Raw genomic sequence first — 12,583 nt, 5'->3', positions numbered from 1 at the left:
AAGATGCACAAACAGATATCATGACTGTAAAATTGAGAATGAAATGGGGAATATGTCAAAGAGACAACAACTCGACCAAAGACCAGAAATCATACGAAGGCCACCAATGGGTTTTCAATACAGCGATTTGTTTATGTTTTAACTATTTACTGTCTCATGATCCGACATGTTAAATTAAATGTTTGTATTAGGACTACTGGAGATTTTCTGAAGATGGATAGCGTACAGCGTGTTGTATACTGCTAACGTTTACGGTCTATGACCCAGATAAATTTATAAGTCGAAAGTTTAAAAGGCAATCAAATCTAAAGACATTAATTCTTATACCTACAACATTTTAAATTATATACAGAATTTAGATAATATAGCGTATAAAAGTATAAATAAAATACTGAATTCAGAAGCATCACTGACCGTAATTGTGTCGTGTTCGAACTGAGCTGATTCTATTCAAAAAGTTTCAAATTAAAAAAACTATCATTTTGCCTCAAATGAAAACCAGCATGTGTTCACAGAGGGCGGCTGATTGCTTTATTGATAGATATTTATCACATTTAATCTATTTTGAATATATTTATTACAAGGTTTATGTAGTAAGACTTAAAATATAAATCCTTGTTTATTAATTGAAAAAATTGAACCATGTAATTCAACGCATTTTTTATTTTACGCATAATTATAAATTAATTTAAAGCGTTTAAAAACACTTGTTTTCGGTAGTAAAAGATATGCTTACAACAGGCAATTCTTCTTTAACTGTTAACCATGTATAGATAGAAAAAGATTAAAATAATGTCAAATGGCACTCAAATTAACTATTGTTTTGTCACAGTAGACGCTAAAAGGACATATCGTACAGCATACATGTGTAAATATTCTGAACATTTTTTAATATCATTTTGTTGTTAAAAAATAAAAAATAGAGTACGACAGGATTGCAAAATAAAATCGTCAATATTATCTTGTTTTCCAAATATATTTTTTATTGTTTCAAACTTCAAAACTTGACTAAAAGATAAATCAATTATACTATAAATTTTGACACTATTTCTAGTCAAATATTATGATCTTGTCTCTACGGATTAATTGATATCCACAACAAGTTATACCTGATATTTAGTATAGGAGACTCCAAGTTTAAAGTATCATTAGGCCAAAAAAGTTACATCTATTTACTGATGCATATGCATACTGAAAAAAATTGGCATCTTTCGGTCTGATATTTCGTCTTCACTTTGAGGGAGACATAAATATTTAAAAAAAAAAGTTATAGACAGAGAATGCTTTAAAATAGATGGATGACAGTAAACACTCAAACTATCTACTTTGGCCTATGTCATATATATATCTCAGCATATATATCACTCAAACCTGCCTGATATTCGGTAATATATACCAATAAACACTTATCTTTATCTGAGAAACAATGATAATTAAATAAGTAAATCCGTAGTCCTCGTGTCAATATTAACTCCCTATTTATTTCAGATTATATAACCGTATTTACAAAATCTTTTGATTTGATGTATCACGTATATAATTTAAACAGATTTTGACTTGTATTTATTTACTTGGGTATGTTATAGTCGAGTACTTAACATTTATTGCTGCCGTAAATAGAAAATGGTCACAGGTGCAAAAATCGAGTCCAAGTATTTTTTAACATGTAAACACAATACTTATTATGTTGAATTAGTAAAATATATATTAAAGAGTACTTGTTCGTGTGCAGTTGTGGTGATAAGGAACGTATTACTCGTTAGCGGACCCAGAACTTTTCATAAAAAGGGGGTTTGCTGACTGACCTAAAAGGGGGGCAGCTCCAGTCATGCTTCAGTGATTTCCTATATACTTAACCAAATTTTTTCCACGAAAGGGGCCCCACCCCCTAGATTCGCCTTTGTTACTTATCAAAATGGAAATCTAGATTATTTAAAAGTCCCATAGAAAGAATAACAGAAATTCCAGCATAACACACCAACAACGGCTACTCAAAGACCTTTAATGTAGATAAAAGAAAACACGAACAGCAACGACCAAGAAATTAGAACCTGGTACAGAAACAACATGGATGGAGGGGTTCAAACCATTTTTATCTGCGCAAAAAACTGACCACGTGTCTTTCATTAAACGTGTTTTGAACACAGAGCAATATTAATATTGATCTGTGGGTGAACAAGTATATATAGACGTGTTTAATTATGTGTAGTTTGGTATATTCTGGTAAATGAATAAACATATTTCGGGACGGCGTACTTTTAACGTATAATAAGTACTGCAGAGATCATTGTCCTTGCTATGTTTTCTCGTAATGTTGAATGCATTGCCGTCCTTCATCGAAAGAATGCCATTTAACAAACAATTCAGCAATTGTTTCTTTACATCGCTTGAGTGTAACTTAAAAACAAACAATATAAAACACTATGCGTAAAAGTACATGCTGTAAACTAACAGTAGTGTATTTAATTTAAAAGCTCACATATTAAAACCTAAATCAATAGGTACTACTGTGTCCAATAGTTTGACATTCAAAATATATAATGACCCCCCTCCCTTCTATAATGTACGCGTAAAATCAATATTGGTCAAATACAAGTTCTCAGTACATGAACTTATCTTTACATTCAATTTGTCTTTTCAAAGGATGTGAAAGTAAACCGGCATTCTTCTAACCTTTACAATGAAACACCTATTGCAGGAAATACATTTTGTTTTTCATCATTGCCGTTCGTTGGTAACTGTGACACCTTTGTATTATGTGAATTGGAACGCAAATATGACAAAGTTGATGTATGATTTCTCAACATTAATAGACTCCCACTGAATTACATATCCTTTTCAAACTATTGTCCAGTAAAACTGGACATTTAAGTCAACATTGATTCAAGTCTTATATTTATTTTATTTGCTTTATGTACATGAAATATTTGAACAAAAATCAGTTTGACGAAAGACTTTAAAAGTATATAGTTACTACCAATAGACTTTATAATACACTTAAAACGATGAAAAAAACATATTGTGATTCTATTTTTGAATAGCCACAAAATTATAATATTTCAGAGAAAAAGAGATGACCATGTTTCATAAAACGGGCAGGTACCGTAGCCATGTGAAAATATCTTTATACGATTCTTTTTATCTCATCATGGAAATAGAATGAAATTTATTACTTTCATGATCTCACGAAGATCATTTTCAGGAATATGTAACAGCTCTTTTCATAATGGTAGCAAGAAAAAAATTGACCTTTGTCATGCTATAATATGGAATGAGCTGTAACATATTCTTGAAAATGATCTCCGTGACATCTGCAAACAATACAGATAGGCATTATATATTAAACAAGACTGTACATATTATATTGAAATTTGATTGAAAGATATCACAATTACAATAATCAATATACAAACAAAGCAAGCAGGCTAACCAAAGCCTACATGCATTAGGAAATAAGCTGTAACAAAATTTATCGAACACACTTCTATTTTTTCAGTACCTTGATAAACCGAAAGACGGCCATTGATGCTGAACATTCATATTTAGATAATTTTCTTAGAATTCAAAAATCGAAAAATATCCAACGTGCATTTATGACTGCAGCGCAAAACTGGTTGTGGAAAATTTAAGCAGAGATAATCAAATGTTTCTCATCAACACAAAAATAAGAAAAACTAAACCATATAAAAAAGTGCTCAAATTTATAACGAAAGCAAGCTCAAAAACATAATCTGCTTATGTGAAACAATGCCATCCTATACACTAGTATATCGCTGGCTAATCTTTACAGTGACGGATCCAAAGGAAGGTTCCAAGGTTTGGGACCCCCTTATTCGACAACATGTGTTGGAACCTCCCCCTCCCCCTTTTTTAAATGGCTGGATCTGCCCCTGCTTTAAGTTGGTTTAGTTGGTTTTGAAATATACATCTGAATCATCTAATTTCAATTAGAATAGATATCATTAAAACTTTTTTTTATAAAACAACATGAAAAGTCTACCTCAACCAAGGATTTGTAGTAACTATACAAATCCTTGCTTTAACGATATAAAAAAGGTCGTAATTCAATTTGTCAAGCACTCTATGCAAAAGTCCAGAAAAGTGCTGGAAAAATAACAAATGTCCATAATTCAAATTTCCTTCAGTAATTTTTGTTTTTGGTTATATAAAAATAAGGAGATGCGGTATGATTGTCAATGACACAACTATCCATCAGAGACAAAAAGATGATGATGTAAGCAACAAGTATACAGGTAACTGTCAACAATAGACAATGAGCAAAACCAATACTGAAAGCATGTTATTAAAAAAAAATGCCCAGACATGAAACAATTCAATCTGAAAACAAATGGTCTAATTCATGATAAAACAATAATGAAAAAACAGTTATGACAGATAGCAACAAAAACAACCACTAAATTAAAGCCTCTTGACTCGGGATGGTAAAACAGTATATGGTGTTCAGTCTTTTTACTTAATTATATTTGTTGTAGATTTTGAAATATTATATATTATTATTACATATTAAATGACTGAATAATAGCCAGCGATAAATCTTACGGGGCGATGGACCATATAATTATGACACAGTACACTACAAAATATAATATATAACCAGGCTAAAAGGGTACAACATCACCAAAATAACAATAGAATGAACAAATGTTAATATTCCGGATAACAGAGATCCTTCATCAGTATGATCACGATGTAAAATGAATCATATCAATCTATCATAATTATAAAACTATCAAAATCTTGAAATTTATACAAAAAAAAAACAGAAAAAAAACAGTTATATACATATATATATATCCATGTAAAACTTACCCGTTAGAGTATAAGACGTTTTATCCAATTATAACTTTTCATCACTATAAACAAATTTAAATGTCAAAATTTCACATATCCATAATAAAAAGGATTAAATGATCATATGGTTATGATATCCTACGTGAAAAAAAAATTGTGTATTCCGTACACCTACTGGACTTTTGATTCTTCAGCTTTAAAATGGATAACTTAAGATTTGTTTAAATTTCCTCAAATTTGAACACCCAATACTAAGCAAATACAAATAATGGCACTCAAACGTTTAGGATTTATTGTGTAAATACGAAAATATAATTGAAGTAACTTTTAAACTGAAAATTTGAATTTTTGCATTCTTTGTTACATATCGAGACTTGTCACTTTGTGAAAAGTACTTTCTTATGTTGAAATTAATACATTAATTGGTATTGAGCATAAGTGGGGGTTTTAAAGATTTGCCCTTTTAATTTACATGTGTATAAGTTTATTAAGCGGAATTTGTTTGCTTTCTGTAGTATTTACTTGTGATCTTTGTTTGATGGTTCAACTTGGTTATGTTTAGGAGTATTTATTTCAGTTTGGGAAGGTCAAAGATTTTTAACCTTTGTATAAATTTTGTCAAGAGAAAAACGATCTGGTTAAAAATTAGGAACAATATCAAGTGTTAATTGATACTACATGCAGTTGGGACAATATAAAACTATATAATATTTCTTATAAACAATATGAGAAATCTTATAAACTATATGAGATATCTTATAAACTATATATTCAGATAGCTTGTAAACTTTATAAGATATATTGTCAACTTTATAAGATATCTTATAAACTATATCATATAAACTACATCAGATATCTTATAAACTATATAAGATATCTTATACACTATATCTTATAAACTACATCAGATATCTTATAAACTATATAAGATATCTTGTATAAAACATAATAAGAGGTATCTTGTTAACTATATAAGATATCTTGTAATCTTTATGGGATATCTTATAAACTATATAAGATATCTTGAAAACTTTATGAGATATCTTATAAACTATATAAGATATCTGGTTAACTACATAAGATATCTTGTAAACTTTATGAGATATATTATAAACTATATAAGATATCTTGTAAAATATATGTTATTATATCTTGTAAAATACATATTAAAATATCTTGTAAAATGTATATTAAGATATCTTGTAAAATGTATATTAAGATATCTTGTAAAATATATATTAAGATAGCTTGTAAACTTTATGAGATATCTTATAAACTATATAAGATACCTTATACACAATATAAGATACCTTACAAACTATGTACGATACCTTATAAACTTTATGAGATATCTTGTAAAATGTAAGAATGTCTTATAAACTTTATAAGATATCTTATAAACTATATAAGATATCTTGTAATATATATATATATATATAATAAGATAGCTTGTAAACTTTATGAGATATCTTATAAACTATATAAGATATCTTGTTAACTATATGAGATATCATATAAACTATACAAGATATCTTGTTAAATATATATTAAGATAGCTTGTAAACTTTATGATATATATCTTATTAACTATATGAGATATCTTATAAACAATATAAGATAATTTATAAACTATATAAGATGTCTTATACACTATATAATATATCTTATAAACTATATAAGATGCCTTGTGAAATATATATTAAGATAGCTTGTGCACTTTATGAAATATCTTATCTTGTAAAATATATATTAAGATATCTTATAAACAATATAAGATATCTTGTTAAATATATATTAAGATAGCTTGTGCACTTTATGAAATATCTTATCAACTATATGAGATATATTATAAACAATATAAGATAGCTTATAAACTATATAAGATATCTTGTTAACTATAAAAGATATCTTATAAACTATATTATTTATCTTGTAAAATCTATATTAAGATATCTTATAAACTATATAAGATATCTTGTAAAATATATATTAAGATAGCTTGAGCACTTTATGAAATATGTTACCAACTATATGAGATATATTATAAACTATATAATATATCTTATAAACTATATAAGATATCTTGTTAACTATATAAGATATCTTGTTAACTATATAATATATCTTGTAAACTTTATGAGATATCTTATAAACTATATTATTTATCTTGTAAAATATATATCAAGATAGCTTGTGCACTTTATGGAATATATTATCAACTATATGAGATATCTTATAAACTATATAAGATATATTGATAACTATATAAGATATCTTATAAGCTTTATGAGATATCTTATAAACTATACAAGATACATTGTAAAATACATATTAAGATAGCTGGTAAACTTTATGCTGTATATCTTATAAACTATATGAGATATCTTATAAACTATACAAGATATCTTATAAACTATATAAGATGTCTTATACACTATATAAGATATCTTATACACTATATAATATATCTTATAAACTATATAAGATATCTTGTGAAATATATATTAAGATAGCTTGTGCACTTTATGAAATATCTAATCAACTATATGAGATATTTTATAAACTGTTTAAGATATCTTGTTAACTATATAAGATATCTTGTTAACTATATAAGATATCTTGTTAACTATATAAGATATCTTGTAAACTTTATGATATATCTGATAAACTATATATCATTTATCTTGTAAAATATATATTTAGATACCTTATAAACTATATAAGATATCTTGTAAAATATATATTAAGATAGCTTGTGCACTTTATGAAATATCTTATCAACTATATGATATATATTATAAACTATATAAGATATCTTATAAACTATATAAGATATCTCGTTAACTTTATAAGATATCTTGTAAACTTTATGAGATATCTTATAAGCTATATTATTTATCTTGTAAAATGTATATCAAGATAGCTTGTGCACTTTATGATATATCTTATCAACTATATGAGATATCTTATAACCTATATAAGATATCTTATAAAGTAAATATATATTAAGATAGCTTGTGAACTTTATGAGATATCTTATAAACTATAAAAGATATATTGTAAACGTGATATGGCTCTAGCCAAAATGCATAAGAAATATCTTTGACACTAACTAACCCCCTCTCAAAGCATCTGTCCGATAACAAGGAATACACATTCGTTTGATGTGTTTGAGCTTCGATTTTGCCATTTGATTAGTGACCTTCCGTTTTGAATATTTTTCGGAGTTTACTTTTTTTGGGGGGAGATTTTACTTTTAATCAGGGAAGATACACATGTATATATTATTTAGAATATGATGAATAAAAATCGTATTTGTTTCTAACAGGAACAAAATATCACACGAGTAAAACAAAATGGTATAAAATTAATTAATTATACAACTCAAAATTACTCTAACGAATGTAACGATATATAACCGACTGAAACGTATCTAATATGTATGCACTCATTATAATATGGCACGCAGCTAAATTTGATTTGTTCTCGTCTTAAAAGTAAATATGATATTTCTCACTGAACGTTAAGCAATATCCTTGACTATTGCCTGTTAAAGCGCACAAACTGATGTAATATTCCTCACTGAACGTAAAGCAATATTCTTTACTTTTGCCTGCTAACGCGTGTTCACTGATGTAACTTAAGATGTTAATGAGTGTTAAATAAGTTAAACAAATTGAGACTCACCAATACTAGCATGTGTTGATTATTTCATTCTTTCATCTATTTCTTTCTGGAACGTTGATGGCACATTTTTAGTTTGGTTTTCTCCTTAAAATGTACAGAATACCTTTGGAATATACAAATATTAATATCCCAATTTTTACAAGTTTGTCAATAACCATGAACACCAATGATAAGAGTTAGGTACCAGTCTAGGAAATGTTGAAAATTCTCGGTTTGAAATTTCTGGTCGCTCATTTTCTTTTAGCGCTGAAATCCATTAGTTAAATAAATGAGGGTTCTATGTGAATGGCCTCGAGCTTTCAATATTTATAAAACGCGCGACATTATTTAATACTAGTAGTATCCTATTCCCAAATAAAACATTAAAAAATATTGTCTAACTTATAATTAAGATATGCTGTCAAAATAAGAAAAAAAACTATCAGAGATTAATTGTCAACAATAATGAAGCATTCCATTGACACCATGTAATGTTTATTGTTCATAAGATAACAAGTAGATTAACACATTAGCCGACAATTAGATTTGGTTTACATGTATGTTCCGGACCATATGAGTATTTGGACCATACGCGTATGGTCATGACCATATGCGTATACTCATATGGTCCGACCATACGCGTATGGTCCGACCGTACGCGTATGGTCGGACCATATGAGTATAATACTCGTTTGGTTATTAACGGGCCGGACCATATGAGTATTTGGACCATATAGGTATATTTATTTTTCCAAATTACATTATAAACGTTTCAATAATCATTGATAATACAAGAACTTTATCTAAAAAAAAACAGTGATGGTTTAAAACATGACAATTTTTTAATTTTATAATAAAAAAAACTACGTAAAAATTTAATATTGATGCCATAGTTAGTTTTCATCGCTAGTTACATTAGTGCATGTAGGCTTGGATGACATTCACTTCCACACGGTATCATAGCTTTTTTGCATTTGCAAGTTTTGTGCACGATCTTTTTCATTTACACATTTTGTTTGCGAGTGAAAAACAAGCCTTTTTTGCAGCTGCGTACAGTGATACCGAGGTCTTTGGCAATTCTGATGTCTACAGTGTTTTTAAGAAGCTCTAGATCCCAAATATCGTAAAATGGTTGACTGCAATACACCATCTTCACAACACAACTTAAATAAACTAATAGTATGCTACTTTCCAGTGACTTCTTATGTAACAGTTCATTAAGAAATTTTTGGAATTTAATTTTTTAGTCGACATATTGCCATTTACTCGTAATAACAAATCGGTTATGACCATCGGTAATGACCATCGGTATAAAATGTGTTTACTTTAAATTTGACAATTAAGTAAAATTAACAATGTGAAACTTCTTATTTTTATTTAGCTTATCTTTTTATTATAATATAACGATAAAACTACCTATATGATAGCGTCTTTTGAATGAACGGTCATACCATATGAAGAGTTTAGAAGTATTAAAAGTAAACTGTAACAGAGTGTTAATTACCCCGACCATACGCGTATGGTCGGACCATATGAGTATATACCCATATGGTCATGACCATACGCGTATGGTCCAAATACTCATATGGTCCGGAACATGTATATAGTATTGACTTTTTTTAATTCTTATACAATGAATGACAAATTAACTGAAAATCCAAAATATAAAACGAAAATTAAAAATTAAAAATACACGTGACAAGTATTCCTCGAAGCAGAAACATTATATTGTAAACAGACTTTTCCATATAAAGTAAACGTTAAATGATAAATAAAACTGTCAAAATGATTTTAAAAAAACAACGTATTTCCCAATTTATATATATATAATAATTAATGCATTCTTAAAAGTTGATACAAAAAAAAAAAAAAAAAGAATGTGTCCCAAGTAAACGGATGCCCCATCCGCACCATCATTTTCTATGTTCAGTTGACCGTAAAAATGGGGTAAAAATTGTAATTTGGCATTAAAATTAGAAAGATCATATCATAGGAAACATGTGTACTAAGTTTCAAGTTGATTGGACTTAAACTTCAACAAAAATTACCTCGACCAAAAACTTTAACCTGAAGCGGGAAAGACGGACGAACGGACAAACAGACGAACGAACGGTACAACGAACAGACAAACAGAAGGACGAACGCACAGACCAGAAAACATAATGCCCATAAATGGGGCATAAAAAGAAAAGAATTTGTCTTATTTCAGAATTTTCTTCTCCTTTTGGACTGTTTCGTAAAACTAATATTTACGTCTTTAAAACAATTACGGTGCAATTTATTTAAATATTAAAAATTTAAAAATTTAAAAGGCACTTTCTAGAGGTGTTTTTTATTTTAGTATTTATTATTGACATATCGATATGTAATATACATGTAACTATCTTTAGTAGCTTATATTAATTTGACAGTTTGTAAAACAGCATATTTAAAGTTTGCATGGATGTATCAATACAAGATTAGCTTATTAAATTTGATAACACCCCACCATAAGACTTATCTTTCTTTTGCACTGATAATCTTATAGAAAAAGGATTGAACATTGAACTGGAAGAAAGATTAATTAATTTATTAATAACGAAACATGATTCATATTTCGGAATTAATGAAGAACATAATATCTATTTTAATCATTAAATTTGTACACTTTCAGACAGAAAAGTTGAAAGTGTATTTACTTCTGACTTAAAATCCCTTCATGCATGTAACAAAAGTAAAAGCAAGGGCATAGTGCTTTTATTGTTGTTCTTCATCTAAAAACAACTGTAATGCTTTCAACCAAAGCAAAGTCTTACACCTGTGCAAACTCGAATTAACCAACAACAGTAGAATTATTCCAAGACTTCATTACCTGAAGAGTCAAAGTTTAATTATGATATAGACTTACTAGTACACAATGTCATTTAGGGGCCAACTGAGGACCACATCCGGGTGCAGGTTTTTCTCGCTGCGTTGAAAACCTATCATGGTGGCCTTCGGTTGTTGTTTGCTCTTTGGTCGGGTTTTGTCTCTTTGAGACATTCCCCATTTCCATTCTCAATTAAGTACTAGCCACACAACATATTAATAGATGTGATTTGTGAAAAGTAACCTTTCATTAGGCCAGAAACAGTTGCTGAATGATATATTGATTGATTGATTGATTGATTAGTGTTAAACACCACTCTCACCACTATTGTGCTATTTCTTGGTGGTCAGTTTGTGCCTGTGGAAAACCTGACTGACCTTCTGTAGGAAAACTGACAATCCTAGTCATATAAGATTGGGATTGAGAGCACCTGCCATGTGTAGGACTAGCACTCACAAACTCTGTGTTGATAGGTTAGTGATACAGTAGTTACACTACTTAGAACACTAGCCACCGAGTTGTTGCTGAATAAAGAGTAACAGAATGAGGATAATAAAGTTGAGAATGGAAATGGGAAATGTGCCTAAAGCGACAACAACCCCGACCATAGAGCAGACAACAGCCAAAGGCCACCAATGGGTCTTTAATACCAATGTCTTCAATACTCTATTTGAGATTGACAAAGACCTATTATCTTTTTCCCCATTACTAACTAAAAGAGAAAGGTACAAGGGAAATAACTGGAAACAATCTTTTTTTTCTTTTAAAACTTAAAAGTTATTAGAGAAATTAAGGCTTCAGAGCAGATGCAATGAGATTTGTATTGTAATTAATACTTGCAAAGGGCATAACTCATTAAAATATATGATCTAAACTTATATGTTCTTAGGTGTGAAAATCTTTGCTGATATAAACCGATCATATAAAATTCATTAAAATATTGCAAGAATTGTATACGGCTGAGTGCACTAACAATGCATTTTCCATGTAATTTAAGTTTCACAAAGTGGCATAACTCTTTTTAGAATAATTTATCAGCATTGATTTTCAAACTAGTTCAAGACATTGCTAATATAAACCTATGATAGAAGCTTCATAAAATTATGGCAAGAATTGTACTGATGAGTACTAACAATGCAATTTTCCATATAAATAATGTTTCCAATGGCTTTTTGGGCAAAACTCTTTCAAAAATAATTGATCGGCATTGATTTTCAAATCATCCAAGACATTGCTGGTATAAACCTATGATGTAAG

The sequence above is a fragment of the Mytilus edulis genome, chromosome 8 (genome assembly GCF_963676685.1).
Source record: "Mytilus edulis chromosome 8, xbMytEdul2.2, whole genome shotgun sequence".
In the NCBI taxonomy this organism is placed as follows: domain Eukaryota; kingdom Metazoa; phylum Mollusca; class Bivalvia; order Mytilida; family Mytilidae; genus Mytilus; species Mytilus edulis.
The sequence above is the reverse complement of the archived record's forward strand: the minus strand, read 5'-3'. Positions refer to the sequence as shown.